Source organism: Mandrillus leucophaeus, unplaced genomic scaffold, assembly GCF_000951045.1.
Source record: "Mandrillus leucophaeus isolate KB7577 unplaced genomic scaffold, Mleu.le_1.0 Scaffold795, whole genome shotgun sequence".
NCBI lineage: Eukaryota > Metazoa > Chordata > Mammalia > Primates > Cercopithecidae > Mandrillus > Mandrillus leucophaeus.
The window spans coordinates 1,074,199-1,085,617 of record NW_012108641.1 but is presented as its reverse complement, the minus strand read 5'-3'; the positions used below and the strand labels follow the sequence as shown (position 1 = coordinate 1,085,617).

Genomic DNA, 11,419 nt, shown 5'->3' with positions numbered 1-11,419 from the left:
TTTGACAGAGTAATTTTGATAGGCTTTTAGAGGACTTGGTTAGATCAGGTTTTAAGGAGTGGTTGAGTGGGTAAGAAGTGGGAGACTCAGAATTAATGACCAAGTCAACTTTGCTTTAACCCTTTGAAGATGTCGCATATTTCACAAGACAAGCTAGGCCATATGTTGATATATAGGAAAGAAATTGTTTTAAGAAAAAATTTTATTTTATTTGTTAATACTTCTCCATTTCTATCTCTACTTACTGCCTCATTACCAGCCAGAGGCTGACAAATTTTCATTAGAACAATTTCAATGTTTTTAAGGAAATATAAAATACAGGTCTCTGGAATTACACAAAAAGTAACTTGGATGCTAAGGATTTGCTACTGAAATTTACTCTCATGGTTTGAAGGAGTACAAAAATAATATCCTCTGTTTCTCACCCAAGTTTAGAACCACTGGAGATATAAGCAGATGAGTCGTCTGCTACAATTTAAAATATCTGCTTTGAAATTGATAAAGTCTAGAGTTAAGGCCTCTATTTGTAGACTCATAGTGGGATTACTTACAATTTACTGCTGAATTACCAAATTTACTCATTTTGTCACTGGTACACCTGGACAGCCACAGGTTTAGAACAGAAAATTCTTGTTCCTTCTGAAAGAACAGGAATGTAGAAGGGGTTGAGCCATACACATCCAGTAGTCCTTCTCAGCCTTAATCAGATAAATCTTTCCTCTTCTGGAGAATGGAAACTTTCATACTGTTTCAGCTTAGCAGGACAACTAACCTTTAAGAAACTGCCAGGTGTCCAGTTTTAGTATATCAGTGAATATCTGCAGTTATCTGAAAAGGCTGTTAAAAATACTCACCTGTTTTCTGACTACGTACATATTGAGACTAAATTTTCTTCATTTATTCAAACCAAAACAGCACATTAACCAAGATTGAATACAGAAGTAGATACAAGAATCCAGTTATCTTCTGTTAAACCACATTATGGAGATTTCTTTTTTTTTTTTCCTTTTTTTTTTTTTTTTTTAAAGAGATAGGGTCTTGCTCTGCCACCCAGGCTAGAGTCCAGTGGAGCAATCCTAGCTCACTGTAGACTCAAACTCCATAGGTTTAAGTGATCCTCCCACTGCAGCCTCCTGAGTAGCGGGGAATACAGGCACGTGCCACCATATGCAGTTAATTTTTTTTTTTTTTATTTTTCTTAGAGACGAGGACTCACTTTGTTGCCCAGGCTGGTATCAAACTCCTGGCCTCAAATGATCCTTCTACCTTGGCCTCCCAAAGTGATGGGATTACAGGCATGAGCCACCGGGCCTGGATGAAATGTCTAAAAATGTAAAACAATGCCTTATGTAAGTGACAGGTGGGTGGGTGCGGCAAACCACCATGGCACATGTATACCTATGTAACAAAACTGCATGTTCTGCACATGTAAGCCAGAACTTAAAGTATAATAAAAACAAAAACAATGCCATTCTTCTTGCTAAATTTTTTTGTTAGGAAATAATACTTTTTTCATTAAAATGCTAGTTATGTTAATATGCAATAGGTTTATAATTGTTACAGTAAATTACTAAATAAATTGAAAGAAGTTTCAGTTTTGATTTTTTAATATGTTAAATGTCTATAGCAATAATATAAACAAAAGCTCTTTGGGATTCTCAATAACTTTTAATAGTGTAAAGAGGTTTTGAGAATCTGTGATCTAGAGGAATTTACATATAATTTAGGAAAAAAACATAGCTTTATAATCCAAAATATGCATGTTAGGGCTTAAAACAGTACTTTGATGTAAAGTGTTTTTTAAATGACAGTGTAAGTTTTGTAGTTATCACAGTTTGTATTATTTGGAATTTTTCATATTATTCATATTATTTTGAAATTTTTCTAAACTTTTTTTGTGTCTTTAATGTACAACAGAGGAAGTGAACAATGAAATAAAATGTTTGCAAAACTATATAATTTTTTTGTGAACATTTAATTTTTCTAAGCCATAGATGCTTTCCTGAACAAGCTCAGTAAGTTGTAAGAATATGGAAAAAAGATGTTCATTGATAATCTTTGGAATATTCCTGGTATCTTACACCTAACAGAATGAATATTTCATATCTGAGTTAAGTGAACAAAGTGTATTTAAAATTTTTTTTGATAGTACAGTCTAATGCCATTTTGGAATGTATGTGGAGGTTAATTTGCTATTATAGGAAGCTCTCCAGTTTAGTGGTACCTGTTTATCCTTTTATCGTGTGACATATGGTGGTCATAAGGTTGGTGAGTTTCTGATTTTTCTTTTTTTTTTCTTGAAGCAGATAGTCTCAGTGATACCTTGAAGAAGCTGAAGATAACAGCTGTTGACAGGACTGAGGATAGTTTAGAAGGATGTTTGGATTGTCTGCTTCAAGCCCTGGCTCAAAATAGTAAGTTTCATTATGTTTACTCAAATTCCAAAGGGGAAAATCAAATCAGTAGTCATTCAGAAACTGGTATGTAGTTAAGCACATAACTTTGTATTCATATAACTTGAATTCTTTTGAATCATACCCCTGAATACTGAGATTGTTTTACGTGTTCTACCCTCCTACTTACCCTCCACGCCCCCACAAGATCCTCAAAGCCAAGTTGATAGGCAAAGAAAGGAGGAATTGATGGGTAGTGATGACATTAATACCAGTCCCAGAGAGAGGCCATTGTTTCATTTCTAACAGTCAAGCATCATAGTTGTTTTTCTTAACACCTACGTCTGTGCTTTAAAAATAGACTGTCTTATATGTCGGGAGAGTGGGGAGGGATAGAGAGGAGAAACAGAGGGGGAGCTTAAAACACTTAACATTTTTTTGGGATCTTATATTTTAAAATAATTGTACCTTAAAATAATATGTATGCATAGATAAATTTGGAAGGAGCCATTAGTAGTCATCAAAAATCTTTTGAAATTGGGGTAAGATTTCATCTTTGATGTGATAAATAATGCTAGAGATAGAAACTGTACAATTCTTCATTGACTAACACATTATATTGCATTTTATTTATCCTATTTCTATGCACTAATTTCTGTGTTATCACCATTAATAGATCAGTATAGAGTGATTTTCATGTGTTATGTTAATTCTACTTGGTTGTGCTGTGGTTTGTTCTGTACTTGTTTTTAATTATGCTCTTATCCTATCCTGAAACTAATTATGTAGCTGACAAACAATCAAGGGGAAAGTATATATTGTTAAAGTTTTAATTGTAAGGTTTCAACACTTGTTGATGCATGTGTTTTTTATTTTTTAGTAAATCTTGATTAGAAAAATCTAAAATAATTGGAATACTTTTCATCAAAAAAGCACATTTAAGAGCTAGCTTTTAAAATTATTTTTCAGTAATTATTTTGAGGTTGTAACTGTCATGCTGTTTAATCTTAGAGATAACAGGAAGGGATTTGAAACAAGGAGTTCAATAAGAGCATCTGGGTAAGGCTCAAAATGGTAAAGAAAAAGGACAGGAAAGCAGAATGTCTAAGACTGCTATCCATTTTAGTAGACACATGTGGCTATTTAAATTTAATACAAGTAAATAAAATTTAAAAGTAAGTTCCTTAGTCTTACTTCTCAGTTGCTGTATTTGGCAGATAACCACCCTCTTGGGAATCACAGATATAAAATATTCCCATGATCACAGAAAATTCTTATGGATAGCACTGGTCTAAAAACTGGAAAGAACCGCACGATGACCTAATTTTTTTTTCACATGTGCCTGTAATAGGCAGCTTTACACAGTAACGTAATTAGCCTAAGTAAATTGAGTATCTCAGGTATATTTTTTTGAGCAGTTTTTTATTATAACCTTCGTCTGTTTTCAACGACATTTTTTTTCTCTGTTAGACAGTAAACTTTTAAATAGACTGTTTGCTTTAGGTACTGAAGGACATGAAGGGTCATATTCTTGATCATCTTTAGAGGTTGCCCATTTGTCTCCTAGAGAAACTAGAAGACAGGATGAAGTTGAAGGGAAATGAAGAAAAAAGGGAGTAAAAAGTTTATAATTTTAAAAGAACAGATTTAAGAAACACTGAGAAATTCATAATTATTAGATTAAATTAGCTTAGATTAGAATAAGCCCATTGCGGGCTTATTCACTGTACCTTTTGTTGAAAATGGTCTTGAAATTGTGTGTCACAAAATGTTAAGGCCATGTAACCACAAGGGATTAAAACAATAAACTCTCACCAATTTAATGACGTCCCAGAAAGGGAACAAAAGGAATGTCTTGTTAACAATCTGAAACAAAATTTATAAATGTCCTTATGCCGAAGACTACTGACAAAAAAGAATTGGACTTTGGAAGAAGGAGTTCATGCAGATGTTCAGTCTTTGATTTAGGAGTTACACCTGTCATTGGATCACTTACTGTATGTTTAGCACTGGGCTGGGGATTATAGCCACTATCTAATCTTTCCTATAGTCCCATGAGGTAGGTATTATTACCACCATTTAAAGGATGAAGTAACAGATTAATAAGCTTATTTGCCTTGCTCTGGAAGAAGTCGGAGTTTGGATTTGAACTCTTGATTTACAAAATAAAAAATTGTAATCTGAGTAAAGTGAAGCTTTTTGCTGAGTTCATGTAACGTGAAATCGTTCCAAGAAGCTAGGTTTTAACATTGTGTTTTAAATTTTTGTTTTTTCTTTAAAACAGTTCCAAATTTTTATTAAAGCAGATAAGCCTTTTTTCTTGAACTATAAAGTGATCCATGTATTTTATAGGCATTTATTGGCATACTTTATAAAGTTAGCATATAGCTTTTTAACAAGAAAAAGTAAAATATATTAGTGAGATGTTAATTTTCTACAGTTCTTCCTTGAATAAGGTGATTGAGCCATTGCTACTTCTGTCCTCCTAAATGTAAAATTATAAAACATTTAACTTAGAAGAATCTGTACTTGCTTTTTTAAACAACAACAACAACAACAAAAACACAAGAGCTTCTAGTTTCGTATTTCTTCCTTAAAAGTGTCAGGTGTTTTAACTAAAAATAACACTGTTTCCACCACAATTGCACCTGATCAGGAAAGAAAGATTTCTCCATTCTGTACAAATATAAGATGGTAATGTGTGTAATGGAAATATAAACAAAATTTTATTTTATAATCTACTACGCTGTTATTGGAAAGGTTATCTCTGAAAGGAACAAAATAATGCTTTTGAAAGTTTTACACTGTGTGAATTTAGTGTATTTGAATTGCATATTACAAATGACTGTAATCTGAAATTAGAATTTTTACTTTGATGTGTGGCTTTAGAGTGGTTTTCTTTTTTTACCATTGGCAGTATTTCTCTCTGTAACATTTATAGTATATATGTCTATCTTAAGAGACAAAAAGTTTTGAATACTTACTAGATTTTATGAAAACATTTTGTTTAAGCAAGCATTTTGTGTAAATCTCTGATCTAAATTAATATAAAGTCATTCATTCACTCATATAAATACATCAGATCTCAGTTTTAAAATGTTTTGGTAAATGTGTGAAGGCTACCAGCCAATAAATCAGCTTCTGTTTATTTTGGTCTCTTTTGATTCAGATTATAGTTAGAAGATTCTCAGTAAATGCTTATTTGATTGTAGTATGGTTACTCTATTTTATGCTTATTTGGAAATGTAAAAGAATAGACACCTGTTTTCATACCTAAACATTAAGACAGGAATTGTCTTTGGAAAATGTGGCATCTAAATCATCTTGCAAGAGAAACTATTAAATTAAAGTTCCAAAGGCAAGAAAAAATTAACCTATTTGTAATACAAATTCTATTCACTTTATTCCATTTTGTGGATGAGGACCATTTTGTGTTGCCAGGGGGACCATAAAGTGATGCCATACAGCTTTAAATTCTCTTCCTGAAGAAGTAAGCTGTCTTCTCCTGCCTCGTTCTCTTTTTTTTTTTTTTTTTGTCTTTAATGTAGTTTCTTGCTTGATGGCAATTCCCATTTCATATGAGAGTCATGTAATTGTTTATTTTTTATAGAACAACTCTGTGAGATGCTGTGTGTTTACTTGTCTTCAGAGAAGAAAAGCATTTAATGTCTAGTTCCACATCTCTAACCTTCTATCATAATATTCACTCACATGTTGAATTCTTGGTTTATTTGCTAGCCCTAAGGTAATTTGCTAGCCCTTATTCTTTATTTCATTTGTTGTATTGATTTTTGGCTCCCTTCTAGGCTACAATCCTAAGCATACATGATTATAGGCATACTTCATTTTATTGTGCTTTACTTTATTGAGCTTCAGAAATACTGTGTTTTTTACAAATTGAAGGTTTATGGCAACTCTGAGTTGAACAAGTCTTTCGGTGCCATTTTTCCAACAGCATGTGCTTACTTTGTGTCTCTGTGTCACATTATGGTAATTCTTGCAATGTTTCAGACATTATTATTATATCTACTTTGGTAATCTGTGATCAGTGATCTTCGATGTTACTATCATGATTGTTTTGGGGTGCCGTTAACCATGCCCATATATGATGGTAAACTTGATTGATAAATGTTGTGTCTGTCTGACTGCCCCACCAACTAGCTATGCCGTATCCCCTACTCCCCATCTCTATTCCTCTCCTCAGGCCTCCCTATTCCATGAGACACAATGTTTAATTTAGGCCAATTAATAATTCTACAGTGGCCTGTAAGTGTTCCAGTGAAAGAAAGAGTCACATCTCTCTCACTTTATATCACAAGCTAGAAATGATTAAGCTTATTGAGAAAGGCATGTTGAAAACAAAGACAGGCCAAAAGCTAGGCTTCTTGAGCCAGTTAGCCAAGTTGTGAATGCAAAGGAAAAGTTCTTGAAAGAAATTAAAAGTGCTGCTCCACTGAATACATAAATGATAAGAAATCAAAGCAGCCTTATTGCTGATAGGAAGAAAGTTTGAGTGATCTGGTTAGAAGGTCATACTAGCCACAACATTCCCTTAAGCCATGTCCTAATCCAGAGCAGGGCTCTGATTGTCTTCAGTTCTGAGAAGGCTGAGAGGTGAGGAAACTGCATAAGAAAAGTTAGATGCTAGCAGAGGTTGGTTCATGAGGTTTAAGGAAAGAAGTCATCTTCACAACACTAAAAGTGAAAGATGAAGCAGCAGCTGCTGATGGAGAGGCTGAAGCAAGTTACCCACAAGATCTAACTAAGATCATTGATGAAGGAGGCTATGCTAAACAACAGATTTTCGGTATAGATGAAACAGCTTCATATTGGAAGAGATGCCACCTAGGACTTTTATAACTAGGGTGGAGAGGTCAATGCCTGGCTTGAAAGGACAGGCTGACTCTCTTGTTAGGGGCTAATGCAGCTAGTGATTTTAAGTTGAAGCCAGCATTCATTTACCATTCTGAAAATCCTAGGGCCCTTAAGAATGATGTTAAATTTCTCTGCTGTTCTCTGAAGATGGAACAACAAAGCCTGGATGACAGCACATCTATTTACATCATGGTTTACTGAATGTTTTAAGCCCACTGTTGAGACATACTGCTCAGAAAAAAAGATCCCTTTCAAAATATTACAGCTCATTGACAATGCACCTGGTCACCCAGGAGCTCTGACAGAGATGTACATGGAGATAAATCTTATTTTTGTGCCCGTTAACACAACATCCATGGATGAAGGAATAATTTCCAAGTCTTATTATACATTTCATAAGGCTGTAGCTGCCATAGATAGTGGTTTCTCTGGTGCATTTGGGCAAACTAAATTGAAAACATTCTGGGAAGGATTCACCATTCTAGGTGAATTCTTATGCCATTAAGAATATTCGTGATTCATGGGAGGAGGTCAAAATATCAACTTTTTTTTTATTATTATTATACTTTAAGTTCTAGAGTACATGTGCACAACGTGCAGGTTTGTTACATAGGTATACATGTGCCATGTTGGTGTGCTGCACCCATTAACTTGTCATTTACATTAGATATTTCTCCTAATGCTGTCCCCCTGCCAGCAACCCACCCCACAACAGGCCCCCGTTTGTGATGTTCCCCACCCTGTGTCCAAGTGATCTCATTGTTCAATTCCCACCTGTGAGTGAGAACATGCAGTGTTTGGTTTTCTGTCCTTGTGATAGTTTGCTCAGAGTGATGGTTTCCAGCTTCATTCATATCCCTGCAAAGGAGATAAACTCGTCCTTTTTTATGATTGCATAGTATTCCATAGTGTATATGTGCCACATTTTCTTAATCCAGTCTATCATTGATGGACATTTGGGTTGGTTCTAAGTCTTTGCTGTTGTGGACAGTGCTGCAATAAACATACGTGTGCACGCGTCTTTATAGTAGCATGAAAATATCAACATTAACAGGAGTTTGGAACAAGTTAATTCCCTCTCTTATGGATGACTTTGAGTAGTTCAAAACCAGTGGATGAAGTAATTGCAGATGTGGTAGAAACAGCAGGAAAACTAGAATTAGAAGTGGCACTTCAAGATGTGACCGAATTGCTATAATCTCACGATAAAACTTGAGCAGATGAGGAGTCACTTCTTATAGATGAGAAAAGAAAGTGGTTTTTTGTTTTGTTTTTGTTTTTGTTTGTTTTTTGTTTCTTTGTTTTGTTTTGTTTTGTTTTGAGACGGAGTCTTGCTCTGTCGCCCAGGCTGGAATGCAGTGACACAATCTCAGCTCAGTGCAACCTCCGCCTCCCGGGTTCAAGCGATTCTTTTGCTTCAGCCTCCTGAGCAGCTGGGACTAAAGGCGCAGGCCACCATGCCTGGCTAATTTTTGTATTTTTAGTAGAGATGGGGTTTCACCATATTGGCCAGGTTGGTCTCGAAACTTCTGACCTTGTGATCAACCCGCCTCTGCCTCCCAAAGTGCTGGGATTACAGGCGTGGGCCTCCGTGCCCGGCCTTGAAAGTGGTTTTTTGAGATGGAATCTACTCCTGGTGAAGATGCTGTGAACATTGAAATGACAGGAAGAATTTAGAATATTACATAAACTTAGGTGATAAAAGATTGACAGGGTTTGAAAGAACTGACTTCAGGCTTTAAAGAAGTTCTATAGGTGAAATGCTATCGAACAGCATTGCATGCTACAGGTATCTTTTGTGAAAGGAAGAGTCAATCAGGATGATAAACTTGGTCTTATTTTAAGAAGTTGACATAGCCACCCTAACCTTCAGCAACCAGCACCCTGATTAGGTGGTGGTTAGTCAGCAACCTTCAACATTGAGGAAAGACCCTCCAGCAGCAAAAAGATACGACTTACTGAAGGCTCAGATGATTGCTAGCATTTTTTAGCAATAAAATATTTTTAAAGCAAGCTGTGTACACTGTTTCTTTAGACATAATGCTCTTGCACACTCAGTAGACTACAGTACAGTGTAAACGTAACTTTTTTTTTTTTTTTTTGAAACAGAGTCTTGCTATGTCACCCAGGCTGGAGTGCAGTGGCATGATCTTGGCTCACTGCAACCTCCTCCTCCCACGTTCAAATGATTCTCTTGCCTCTGCCTCCTGAGTAGCTGGGATTACAGATACCCACCACCACACCTGGCTAATTTTTTGTATTTTCAGTAGAGATGGGGCTTCCCCATGTTGGCCAGGCTGGTCTTAAACTCCTGACCTCAGGTGACTCACCTGCCTCAGCCTCCCAAAGTGCTGGGATTACAGGCATGAGCCACCATGCCCAGCCTGTAAACATAACATTTATATCTACTGGGAACCAAAAAAAAAATGGTGTGATTTGCTTTATAGGGATATTCACTTTATTGAAGTGGTTTGGAACCAAACTCACAATATCTCTGAGGTATGCCTTTATGTACGTACATAAGGTGTTAATCTAGATTACTCCATGAGTCTTCTCCAGCAGTAAAAACTTTTGTTGTCATTTACTTTAGTCAGCTTTATGCATTTACTATTTTTGAACAGACTTACTTTCAGGTAGCAAAGTTACTTCCTAAGTAAGAGACTTCTTATTATCAACTGTTTTTTTGTTTTTGTTTTTGTTTTTTCCCAGTGTTTGCAATCTCTGAACGTACTCCTGCTGTTTTAGTAGAGATGAAAAATTATTATTTTATTCTTTCATAGTAGTATCTTGAATAGATTTTTACCTTTTTATCTAGAGTTATCAGATGTTCCACAGAAGTGATGTATTTCTTTTGTGAACGGAATTCATTGGGTTTTTTTTTTTTTTTTTTTTACCTCCTTCACTTTTTTTCATATTATATGCCTCTTTTAGTGATTGTGTTCATTGTCCCTGAGGACTTAGCACTGGTGCTCCTTATGAACTACTGAAGATTCAGTTTTTACCAAATAAAGATAGCATTTGAAGAATATAGGGGATTCTCAACTAAAGTGTCAACTAAAAAGACATTGACAATTCCTGATGAGTTGAGACTCCTGGATTGCCATAGGATGGTGATGGCCTCCTAAATCTGTATCTTTCCATGCATTCTCTGAAAGTCCACACAGATCCACGAAGAGATAAAACCAACTAACAATATTCTGTGTCTTCAGCATAACTAGGAGACGGACTTCAGATTATTATGGAGATAAATAAATATCCAAATTTAGCCTACTCAGCTTCAGAGACCACTGCAGAAAGAGTTACGACTGCAGAGACCACAAGGACAAGAGGAGAGGGAAATGGGGAACCAGGAGCCCAAGGGTAATAGCACACAATGAAAATTACATTTAAAAGAAAAAATTCCTACCCTAGTAGGAAAATAGTATGATCTGGTCTTAGATTAGATTCTAACATTGGCTACTCAAAAGTACATGGGACTCCAGGTGACAGGTCAAGAAAGCACCACTTTGGGGATGGAGTTGTTCACCTTTATATACTTGGTGATGAAAAGAAAGAAGCAAGAGGGAGAAATGAAGTGTTCTGTAGAAATAAGGAAACCACAAAATCAGAAGACATACTAATCACCCCACTTTGGCCTCAGTTCAGAAGAGGGAGCATTTGAACTAAAAATCCTGGGTATTTATCCCAAATTGTTGGCTTTACTGCGTTCAATTTTTATTACTAGTCAAGGAAAATAAAAAACTATACACTGAATAGGAAATTTCAGATAAGGTACATACATAGGTGCTACAAAAAAGAAAGCAGAAAATAAGAATCAAAACATTTTAGCTAGTAAAATTTTTCAGTCTAAGCCATCTGTGAGACAGTTATCATTAACAGAATACTATGACCCATGTTAAATATTCTTAAATAAGCCTTTGCAGATATGAACAGAAGAAACCTTCAAGTTATAAATTCAGAAACTTAGAACCAAAGTAAACACCAGGAAGATGTAAAATTAGAGTTGACCAGAATAAATTGAAGAAAATGACAAAATTGTTTTAAAAATTAAGACTAAATTTCAGGGTACCCAAGGAAGAGTAGAGGTGATTGAAAATTTAATAAGAGGCATTGAGGAAAGAGATGCAAACAGGCAAATGAGAAGACAAAGG

The 11,419-nt window shown here is 35.4% G+C and overlaps 1 protein-coding gene across 1 annotated transcript in view; it reads left to right on the top strand.

Annotated features, from left to right (window-relative positions):
• Positions 1 to 2,302: 2,302 nt before the first annotated feature.
• Positions 2,303 to 11,419, top strand: part of RAP1GDS1 (RAP1, GTP-GDP dissociation stimulator 1) — a 143,405-nt gene continuing 134,288 nt past the window's right edge. Inside the window, exon 1 of the mRNA XM_011967247.1 lies at positions 2,303 to 2,414. The gene's annotated coding sequence lies outside the window, so the exon portion shown is untranslated. The remainder of the gene's footprint in view (positions 2,415 to 11,419) is intronic.